Source organism: Panthera pardus, unplaced genomic scaffold, assembly GCF_024362965.1.
Source record: "Panthera pardus isolate Hobbes unplaced genomic scaffold, ASM2436296v1 HiC_scaffold_8, whole genome shotgun sequence".
Lineage (NCBI taxonomy): Eukaryota > Metazoa > Chordata > Mammalia > Carnivora > Felidae > Panthera > Panthera pardus.
Window position 1 is genome coordinate 11985524 of NW_026527013.1, and position 11604 is coordinate 11997127.

At 46.8% G+C, this 11604-nt stretch overlaps 1 pseudogene; it reads left to right on the top strand.

The window, feature by feature from the left end:
• Positions 1–1569: 1569 nt before the first annotated feature.
• On the top strand, positions 1570–7671 carry LOC109247951 (olfactory receptor 10H3-like; annotated as a pseudogene).
• The last annotated feature ends 3933 nt before the right edge of the window (positions 7672–11604 follow it).

Sequence of the window (11604 nt, forward strand, 5' to 3'; positions counted from 1 at the left end):
TCTCCCTCTTTCTCAAAAATAAATAAACATCAAAAAACTAAAAAACAATACATGGAAGCAAATGAAAATGAAAACACAACAGTCCAAGCCCTTTGGGATGCAGCAAAGACAATCCTAAGAGGAAAATACACTGGAATTCAGGCCTGTCTCAAGAAGCAAGAGAGGTCCCAAATACACAACTTAACCTTACACCTAAAGGAGCTAGAAAAGGAGCAGCAAATAAAGCCCAAAGCCAGGAGAAGAAGGGAAATAATAAAGATTAGAACAGAAATAAATGATATAGAATAAAAAAAAAAAACCAGTAGAACAGATCAATGAAACTAAGAGCTGGTTTTTTGAAAGAATAAGCAAAATTGATAAACTCCTAACCAGACTTCTCAAAAAGAAAATAGAGAGGACCCAAATAGATAAAATCAGAAATGAAAGAGGAGAGATCACAACCAACATCACAGGAATACAAACATATACGAGAATACTATGAAGAATTATATGCCAACAAGCTGGACAATCGGGAAGAAATGGACAAATTCTTAGAAACTCATGCACCACCAAAACTCAAACAGGAAGAAATAGAAAATATGAACAGGCCCATAGCCAGGAAAGAAATGGAATCAGTAATCAAAAATCTCCCCAAAAATAAGAGTCCTGGGGCAGATGGCTTCCCAGGAGAATTCTACCAGAGATTTAAAGCAGAGTTAACACCTATTATTCTCACACTGTTCCAAAAAATAGAAATGGAAGGAAAGCTTCCAAATTCATTCTATGAATCCAGCATTACCTTGATTCCAAACCCAGACAAAGACCCTCCTGAAAAGGAGAATTACAGGCCAATATCCCTGATGAATCTGGATGCAAAAATTCTCAACAAGATACTAGCAAATCAAAGTCAACAGTACATTAAAAGAATTTTTCACCACAATCAAGTGGGATTTATTCCTGGGCTGCAGGCCTGGTTCAATATTCACAAATCAATCAATGTGATACACCACATTAATAAAAGAAAGGATAAGAACCCTATGATCTTTTAAATAGATGCAGAAAAAGCAGTTGACAAAATACAGCATTGTTTCTTGATAAAAACCCTCAAGAAAGCAGGAATAGAAGGAGCATCCCTTAATATCATAAAAGCCATATATGAAAAGCCCACAGCTAACATCATCCTCAGTGGCGAAAAACTGAGAGCTTTCCCCCTGAGATCAGGAACACAACACAGGTGTCCACTCTCACCACTGTTGTTCAACATAATGTTGGAAGTTCTAGCCTCAGCAATCAGGCAACAAAAGTAATAAAAGTCATCCAGATTGGCAGGAAGAGGTCAAACTTTCCCTCTTCACAGATGAATGATACTCTACAAGGAAAATCCAAAAGACGCCACCAAAAAACTGCTAGAGCTGATACGTGAATTCAGCAAAGTTGCAGGATATAAAATCAATGTACAAACACTGGTTGTGTTTCTGTTCACCAATAATGAAGCAGCAGAAAGAGATATCAAGGAATCAGTGCCATTTACAATTGCACCATTAAAATGGATTAACTAGGAGAGAAATGCCCTGGCAGGTGTGGAGACCCATGACAGACATCATACACATCGTTGTCATCTTCAAGTGTGACCCTGGAGCAGCCACAGACACCGATCAAGTTGGCTGCACACCTCAGTAAGTACCCCAGTGTGATGCAAAACTTGATATATGATAAAGGTGGGACACAGATCAATGGAAAAAGATGGATTGTGTAAGAGTTTGTGGTGGGAAAATCCGTCCCGTTTAGAAGCAAAGTAAATGTGAATTTCTGCCTATAAACACATGCATGGGTGGAATCCAATTGGGTTTCTGACATAAATATGAAACATGATGCTATGAAGTTAATAGAAGAAGGTGGGGGAGAATAATTTTCTTGAACTAGGAGTGGGGATCTTCTTTTGTTTTGTGTTTGTTTTTGGTTTTGAGAGAGAGAGAGAGTGAGCAAGGGAGAGGGGAAAAGTCAGAGACAGAGAATCTGAAGCAGGCTCCAAGCTCAGTGTGGAGCTTGGCCGGGTCTTGATTCAATGGCCCTGGGATCATGTCCTGAGCTAAAATCAAAAGTTAGACACTCAGTCGACTGAGCTACCCAGGCACCCCAAGAAGGACTTTTTAAACTCCAGAAGCACAAACCTTACATGATTTTGAAAGACACAACGACATCAACAAGAAGCGTTTTTGTCCAACAGAAAATATTCTGGATCCAGTTAATGGAGACAGAAAGGTGAGAAAAATCATGTTCATTGTGCAAAAAGGACCAAGGAATACGATCTAGAATAAACAAGAAACCATTTACATCTACAACAAGCAAAAGCTCCATACAGAAATAAGCAGAGGGAAAAGGAAGAAAAATGAGCAAAGGTTTGAGCAGAGAACTTACAGAGGGTGTAGCACAGGCAAATAAAAACATGCTAATAAGAAAAAAGAGAGAGAGGGACAGAGAGAGACAAAGGAAGGACAATGCAGTGGAAATTCAGTGTATATCTACTCAATGCCCCAAGTTAGAAACTCCCCAGTGTTGATCAGTTTTGGAGAGAACGCAACCCTCGTGTACAGCCTGTGAGAGTGCAGAATAGTGGAAATGAGGAGTTCACGTGCTCTGTGCCCCAGCACTTGTGCTCCTGAACATCTATCGCGATTGCTCAAAGGCATTTATGGGGGAGCATGTCAGAGGGTGTTTCTGTAGCACTGCTTTTAGTGGGGAACTGGAAAGCCTGCTTATCCATTCTTTGGAAGGGGGCAGGACCCATGGGCTGGATGCAAACCCTGCAGCCCCAGCCAGTTCGAAGCACGCACAGCAGCATAAATGAAGCCATAAGATGTGTTGAATGAATGAAGCAAAAAGCAGACGAATGCTCCAGCATAATAACCTTTTGGCATATTAAAAATAGAGCAGCTGATACTATTCTGTAGGATGCTGTAATGGTGGATACATGCCATTATGCATCTGTCAGAATCCACAGAACCCACGACACAGACAGTGAACCCTAATGTATCCCGTGGGCTCTGGTTGTAGCCATATTGGCTCACCAACAGGATGGCTCACAACAATGTAGCCATATTGGCTCACCAACAGGAACAAATACACTATTCCAAGAGGTAAAAGAGGAAACCGTGTGAGGGAGAGAGGCAGTATGTGTTTTCCTGCAAACTTATAATTTTTGTATAAAATCAAAAAGCAAAAATTTTTCTATGAAATTTAAAAGGATACGAATAATTCACAGCACATATATGCACAGAGAAGACAGTACGCATGTACAAGAGCACATGCAAATCAAAGCACATACCTTTAGTATGGGAGAAGGTTGTTGGCACTGGAGGGATCAGGTGGTTGAAAGGGAACGTGAGCAAAGTAAGAGAAGGACGTGATGAAAACCAATGCTTGTCAAGCGCAGCGACCCAGAAACGTCATTGACTCAAACCTCTGCACCTGACATCCACCATAAAACAAAACAAAAATGTTTTTATGAATAACTTGAGCCTCGATGCTGCCCACAGCTCCTGAAACCCTTGGATCTGGGGCAGGACTCAGCCATAATTGCACCCCCTGGTCTTACTGATGTGTTGTTCCGAAGGATCCCCCACAATAGGGGTCAGCCTGGAGCCTAGAGGACATGGAACCAGCAGGACAGGGAGGGACTTTCCCAGAGTGAGGAAGGCTGGGCTGGTGAGCTGGAAATAAAGTCTTCTGACCATGCAGCCTTCCCCCCTTCCCAGACCAGGAACCGAGACACCCATGTCAGCCCCCTTCTGTGCCTCAACCCCCATCACTCAGCACCCTCTCCCCCTGCTAAATAGCTGTCTGTGTGCTCTGCTCCTATCCATCTGCATGGCTCCACCTCCCTCCCTGCACTGCTCACTGCCCCAGGCCCCTCCTCTGCTCCCACTGCACTCTGGCTTCCAGAGAGAACTGTCTGAAACGCACCCCAGGTGTGCAGTCATCAGGGCCAGGGTTCAAGCCCCAGCTTTGGTGTGTGTGTTTGAGAAAGAACGTTCTAGCCCTGAGCCTCCTCTCTCCAACTGAAAAATGGGAGTAAGCAGAGAACTATCTTCAGAAGGTCCAGAGGATTCATGGAAAGGGCTCCATGTTTACCTAACATGGGGTGTTATCCCTGATGCTGATATCTTTCCCTGTCCTCTGAGCTGCTTTCCTGTCATCAGTCTGTACCAGATGCACCAGCTGGTCACATTCCAAACTCACGGCCTCTGTAGTGCCATTTGCACTAGGCTGAGTGAAGAGCCCAGGACCCAGCATGGGCACCCTGAGAAGCCCCCCTGGCAGGTGTCCAGAGCTAAGAATCTGTCTTACAACCCTTCAACCAGGACCCGTTCCCATCCACTGTCTGAGTCTTGCTCCCAACAAATGTCCCATTATTGCCACCTACCCTGTCCCTTCTAGTGCACCTCTTGCTGGGCTGCCTCTTCCAGGAAGTAGCCAGCAGGGCAGGGAAGAAGACGCTCTCCTGTGTTACTCTGTCAGCAGCACACAGGGGCAGGTGTGGGGCCAGACCTCTGGGCTCCTGGAACTGATGCTGTGTGCTTTATCCCTGCTGCAGCTTCCCAGCAGGCTGTTCCCCAGGGCCTCCTCAGGGTCTGGAGTGGCCAAGAGGATCATCAGAGGATCTCTGGGGATGTGCAGCCCCTACTCCTTCCTCCAACTCCCCAACACAACCAAGACTCCCTGCTGTCCCTGTCTGCCCTAAGCCCCAGTCCCTGCTGAGGACTAGGAGCTCCCAGTCTTGGGGGAAACAGGGCTGGAGTAGATGCCCTCAATCCCTTAGGGTCAGGGCACGGTCAGAGGGAAAGCAGGAGCTGGTGCAGCCCACAGTGGGAATCCAGGGCTCCCTCCTGGGGTCAGGGCAGCTGGAGGGTGTCCCAGAATAAGGGTAATTTAGAGCTGGGTCTTGGGGACTGATTTCCTTTGGTCAATAGAAGTTTTCAGTGTCTCCTGGTCACACTGGATAGCCCCACCTCCCCCCACTGGTCAAGTTCTACCCTATCCCTGTTGTCCTGGTGATCTGAGCCAGAACATCTCCATTAGTACGTGCATCCTTGGGCTATAATAACACATTTGGTCTTTGTCCAATTCATGACACACAGCTCCTAAAGCCCTTGTCTCAGGAGTGATGATACTGGATTTTGCATGCTAAGGAGATGCGTGGTGGTTGGGGGCCCCTGGGTACTCTAGGAAGGAGGCTGCTCCCCTGAATGGCCAAGGTGAGATCAGAGAGCTGGGACTTCCAGGTGGGGAGAGGGGCTATGGATTGATATTCAATCTCCAAGGACCAATGATTTAATCAATCATGTCTGTGTAACAAAACCTCCACAAAAACTCCCTAAGCAATGGGAATCAGAGACCTTTCCATTTGTGAACACGTGGAGGTGCTAGGAGGGTGGCGTGTCCGGAGAGGGCATGGAAGGTCCTCGGTCCTTCCTCCACACCTTGCCTGATGCACCTGTTTCACCTGGCTGTTCCTGACTTGTGTCTTTTATAGTAAACTGGGAAGAGTAAGTGTTGCATTTTCCTGATTTCTGTGAGTCATTCCAGCAAAGTATCCAAAACGAAAGGGGGGAATTTAGAAACCCCAACTGTGAAGTCCCATCAGACAAAAGTGCAGGTACCCTGAACACTGAAAACTTGTCACTGGCATCTCCAGGTAGTTCGTGTCAGAAGTGAACTGAATTATGGGACTGCAGGTTGGTGTCTGGGAAGTTGAAGAATTGTTCATTGTTGTGGGAAGAACTCACCCATTCGGTCTTAAGTGTTAGGCGTAGAAACAGCTCACTTCCTGTGTCCCTCTGTCCAATCAGCAACACTGTCCATTCTGCCTCTGAAATCAACCTCCAGTCTGCCACTGGACCCAGTCCAGGATGCCCACGCTCACCTCTGCCCATCTCTTCCTGCGTCTGCCCACCCCACCGGCCCTCAGCAGCCTGCTTCCCTCACAGCAGCCAGGGGGCTCCCTACAAATGGGAATCTGACCATAGTGCATGGGCTTGAAATGTACCTCTTGGTATAATTACTTTGGAAAGCCATTTGGCAGAATCTATTCAAGCTGAACATAGGTATCCCCTATGACTCGGCATTTACACTGCTAGCTTCAGACCCAACACAACATGTAAGTATTAATCCACGAAGGAACATGTAGCAGACGTCATAGGACCCCCAAGTGGAAACATCTACAAATATGTTGACATACTCAATTACCATACACATCTTTTCTGTGTATTTAAAATTTTTTTAAATGTTTATTCATTTTTGAGAGAGAGAGAAAGGGAGACACAGAGTGTGAGTGTGAGGAGGGGCAGAGAGAGAGGGAGACACAGAATCCAAAGCAGGCACCAGGTTCTGAGTCGTCAGCACAAAGCCAGATTGCGGGGCTTAAACCCACGAACCATGAGATCATGACCCGAGCTGAAGTCAGATGCTTAACCAACTGAGCCATCCAGGCCTTCCATCTTTTCTATATGTATTTTGAGAGTATTTAGAGTTCCTCACTTTCCTTGGAACAAACTCTTTAAGTGGACGCCATGGTCTTTCATGATCTTGCCCTACCCACCTATCTGCCTTCACATTCCAGAACTCCCCTAGCCACCTCCAACTCTCTGGGCTGTGCTAGACAATGATTGTCCCCAAATGCACCATGCCTCTGTCACTCTGAACCTTTGCACTTGCTATACTGTCAGGAAACCCATCTTCCACCTACCTGCCTTGCCTGAATCATACTTACACTCCCTCATGTCTCAATGTAGACATCACCAATTGCCAAAGTCTCTAAATCCCAGGTTGGATCTGTGACCCACGCCAGCTTCTTCAGATCCCTAGGCTGCCTTCATCACATCTCTGACCATTCTGTGCTGTCATCTTTGGTTACATGACAGATTCTTTCACTGGACCATGAAAAGAGAGAGCAGAGACCTAGTTCTTGGGTATAGCTGGATCCCATCACCTATAATATTTCCATATGAAATAAGTGTTGAATACCATTTCTTTACTATATGAATGAATAATGAGGGCAAAGTGATATGAGGACACAGAGCAGTCCTTTCTGTTCATGATCATGAGCTATGACTGCTACATAGCCATCTGCCACCCCCTGTGCTACAATGTGCTCATGAGTCCCCACAGCTGCCCCTGGTGCTGGGCTGGTGGTTCAGTCATGAGGATGATGGTGACCCTGATAGTTTTTCACCTCACCCTCTTTGGGTCTAATGTGATCCACCATTTTGCCTGCCACGTGCTTTCCCTTCGAAAGTTGGCCTGTGGGAAGGAGACATCCTCCGTCACCTTGGGTGTGATCCTGGTGTGTGTCTCAGCTCTGATGGGCTGTTTATTCCTTATCATTTTCTCCTATGTCTTCATCGTGGCCGCCATATTGAGGATCTACTCAGCTGAGACCTTCTACATGTGTGTGTCACCTCACTATGGTCATTGTGCACTACGACTTTGCCTCCATTATTTACCTCAAGCCCAAGGGCCTTCATTCTATGGACAGTAACACCCTGAAGACCACCACCTATATAGTCTTTACCTCCTTTCTTAGCCCAATCATTTTCAGCCTCAGGAATAAGGAGCTTATTTAAGAATTCCATATTTAAGAATGCCATAAAGAAAAGCTTCCAGAGAAAATTCAGTCCCCTAAGCTCCTGGTAGCCAGTTTGCTCATGAGGAAATATGGGAGAAGAGCTGGGGATAATAACTTCTGTTTTCATAGGACTGAGGTAAGATATCACTCATCATCAGGGAAATACAAATCAAAACCACAGTGAGATACCACCTCACACCAGTCAGAGTGGCTAAAATTAACAACTCAGGAAACAACAGATGCTGGTGAGGATGTGGAGAAAAGGGAACCCTCTTGCACTGTTGGTGGGAATGCAAACTGGTGCAGCCTCTCTGAAAAGCAGTGTGGAGGTTCCTCAAAAAATTAAAAATAGAACTACCCTACAATCCAGCAATAGCACTACTAGAATGTACCCAAAGGATACAGGAGTGCTGATGCATAGGGGCACAGGTCCCCCAAGGTTTATGCCAGTGCTTTCAACAATAGCCAAATTATGGAAAGAGCCTAAAGGTCCATCAACTGATGAATGGATAAAGAAGATGTGGTTTATGTATACAATGGAATATTACTTGGCAATGAGAAAGAGTGAAATCCTGGGGCGCCTGGGTGGCTCAGTTGGTTGAGCGTCTGACTTTGGCTCAGGTCATGATCTCATGGTTTGTGAGTTTGAGCCCTGCATCGGGCTCTGTGCGGACAGCTCAGAGCCTGGAGACTGCTTCGGATTCTGTGTCTCCCTCTCTCTCTCTGCCCCTCCCCAGCTTGCACTCTGTCTCTCCCTCTCTCAAAAATAAACATTAAAAAAAAAGAATGAAATCCTGCCATTTGCAGCAACATGGATGGAACTGGATGGTATTATGCTAAGTGAAATAAGTCAGTCAGAGAAAGACAGGTACCATATGTTTTCACTCATAGGTGAAACTCAAATAAATGAAAATATACATATCATTGGGTGTTGGATACATGCTGGGTATTTGTTTTTCCTCAATTTTTTACACCCCTCTTGCATGGGATCTAGTGATCATGATCTCTTGTTCTTGACCCCATGTGATGAACTCCTTCCCATTACTCTGCCTAAGAATGTGTTATCTTCTTATGGGCAGGTGGGGGGCATCACATGGATATGTCTGGGCAGTGACGCACAAGATCTTCTTGAATGTTCATGCAAGGGAAGATTTTCCCCTCCTCCAACATAAGGATTAAGAAAATTAAGCAGAGTAATTATATATGACTCAGCATTTCATCCAGCACTTTACCAATGGTTTATACTACTGTCTTTTAAATTATAACAAATGCACAAAAGAAATTAAACTTTTAGTCTCTAAGAAGATGATTTACTATGTATAATTTCTCGCTGCCTTGGAAGGGATAGATTCTAAGGGAGGTTTTCTATGTCAAATTGGGTTCAGAAGGTGACCTGGAGAGAGAGAGAGACAGAAAGAGATACAGAGAGATAAGTAGTGGCATAGGAATCCTTTAAATTGATCTGAACAGACACTTGAATAAAATTGGATATGGGGCCAAATCTGGGAAAGGAATGAAGAATGAGAAGAAAGTTGGTAGCAGGGTAATTTTCACATGAGGAAAGGAAAGGGAAGGGAGAGTGAGAGAGGAAGAGAGGGGGAGAAGAATAGGGAGGAAAAGAGAGAGAGAAAGGGGAGGGGGAGCAGTGCTTGGATAAGAACATAAGGCATATTAAAAGGGTTTTGCTTTCTGACAGCTTATGCAAAGTCTTTTCCCTTTTTCCCCACATTACTTTCCATAAGCATCAATTTCTCATTCCTGAGTTTGGAAGAATCTATTTGGGGGATTTGTTGTAGGCACAGTGCTATCTCAAGATGCACAAAGAGAGGTCAAGGGTATGGGTACCCCCTTTATGCAGATGAGAACAGTTGGTGGAGGTCACACAGCATGTGAAGGAAAGGGTCACATGGAGATTGAGGTCTGTCTGACTCCCATGCTGGGGATTGGGAAACCATAGGTCTGAGGACCCAGGAAGGGGGCTTTCTGTGGATCTAAACTACTACTCAAAGGTGAGGCCAGATGTTTGAGTTGGAGGCAGAAGATGTGATGTAATGTTAAACCCACAGCTCCCAGTCACCTCGTGAGCATACAAGAGTCTCCTCGGTGGTCAATGAACAAGGACAACACAGGAGACCAAATATTTGCTTGGTTATATCACAGAGAGGCTTATGTTGATGTGGACCCTCAGGCTCGGATCACCAGGACGACAGGGATAGGGTCGAACTTGACCATGAGGCGAGGTGGGGCAATCCAGTGTGTCCAGGAGACATTGAACACTTCTATTGACAAGGAGAAATCGCTCCCTATGACCCAGCTCTAAATTACCCTTATTGTGGGAAGCCCTCCAGCTGCCTTGACCCCAGGGCAGAGCCCTGGATTCCCACTGGATTCCCAGTGGATTTCCACTCTGGGCTGCTCCAGCTCCTGCCTTCCTCCTGTCCCTGCCCTGACCCTAAGGGATTGAGGGCATCTACTCCAGCCCTGTTTCCCCCAAGACTGGGAGCTCCTAGTCCTCAGTAGGGACTGGGGCTCTCTGGGCACCAGAGACAGCAGGGAGTCTTGGTTGTGTTGGGGAGTTGGAGGAAGGAGTAGAGGTTGCAGGTCCCCAGAGGCCCTCTGATGATCCTCTTGGCCTCTCCAGACCCTGAGGACAGCCCTCCAGATTGGTGTCCCAGGGAGGCCCTGGGGAGCAGCAGGATGGGAAGTTGCAGCAGGGATAAAGCACACAGCATCAGTCCAGGAGCCCAGAGGTCTGGCCCCACACCTGCCCCTGTGTGCTGCTGACAGAATAACCCAAGAGAGCGTCTTCTGTCCTCCCCTGCTGGCTGCTTCCTGGAAGAGGCAGCCCAGCAAGAGGGGGACCAGGAGGGACAGGGTAGGTGGCAATATTTAGGCAGTTGTGGGGAGCAAGCCCCGGTTGGGGGTGGGAACAGGACTGGGGAGAAAGGTGGTAAGACAGGCTCTTAGCCTTGGGAGCTGGTGGGACTTTTCTCGGGTTGCCCCTGCTGGGTCCTGGGTTCCTCACTCAGCCTAGTGACCTTGGCAGCTTCTAGGTCACTATTGTTGATTGGGACTGATCCTGTCCCCCTGAAATATTTGCACATGCCCGGAGGCCCTTTTGTTGTCACAGCTCATGGGGAGGGAGGGATGCTACCGGCGTCTGGAGGGTTGAGGCCAGGGATGCTGCTAAACATCATACAATCTGGTATTAGTGTGGGGCGTTTGTTCCACTGGTGAACCAATCAGGACACGTTATAGTAACTCCGCCCCCATTTACACTAGGGCTCACTGTCTGTGTTGCAGCCTGTGGGTTTGGAGCAGTGGACAGTGGCGTGTATACAGCGTTCCAGCATCCCACAGAATAGTGTCAGGTGCTCTGTTTTTAATGCGCCCAAATGCAATTATGCTGGAGAGTTGAGCTGCCTTTTGCCTCATTCACTCTGTCATTTTACGGCTTCATTTATGCTGCTGTGTGTGCATGGAACTCCTGGCTGGGGCTCCAGGGTTTGCATCCGGCCCGCGGGACCTGCCCCCTTCCCAGTTACGGTTCCCAAGCAGGCTTGTGCATTCCCGCACTACAAGCGGGGCTTCATCCCACATGCTCCGTCCAGGTAGGTGTGCGCCATCGAGACAGAGGTTCAGGTGCACGTGAAGGTTGCACTTCTCCATTCTCGGTTCTCACCCGCAGGCCGCGGGATTGCTCCCTCCCCGTATAGCTGTGGCACTGGGCACTTCCTAATCTGGGGAAATGAATAGGTGTACAGGGAAATCTCAGGGTCGTTTTCCCCTTCCCTTTCCTTGTCTTGAAACCATCTGTTCACTTGCCTGTGTAACCCCTTCTGTGGGTTCTCTGCTCATGTCCTGGACTCGTTTCTGTATAGAGTCTCTACTTCTTAATGTGACTCGTTTCTTATTTACTCTAGACAGTATTCCCTCATCAATTTTGGAAAATGCAAAGGCTCCTTTCCCAATTTTCCATCTGCCTGTTCATGTATCCTGGA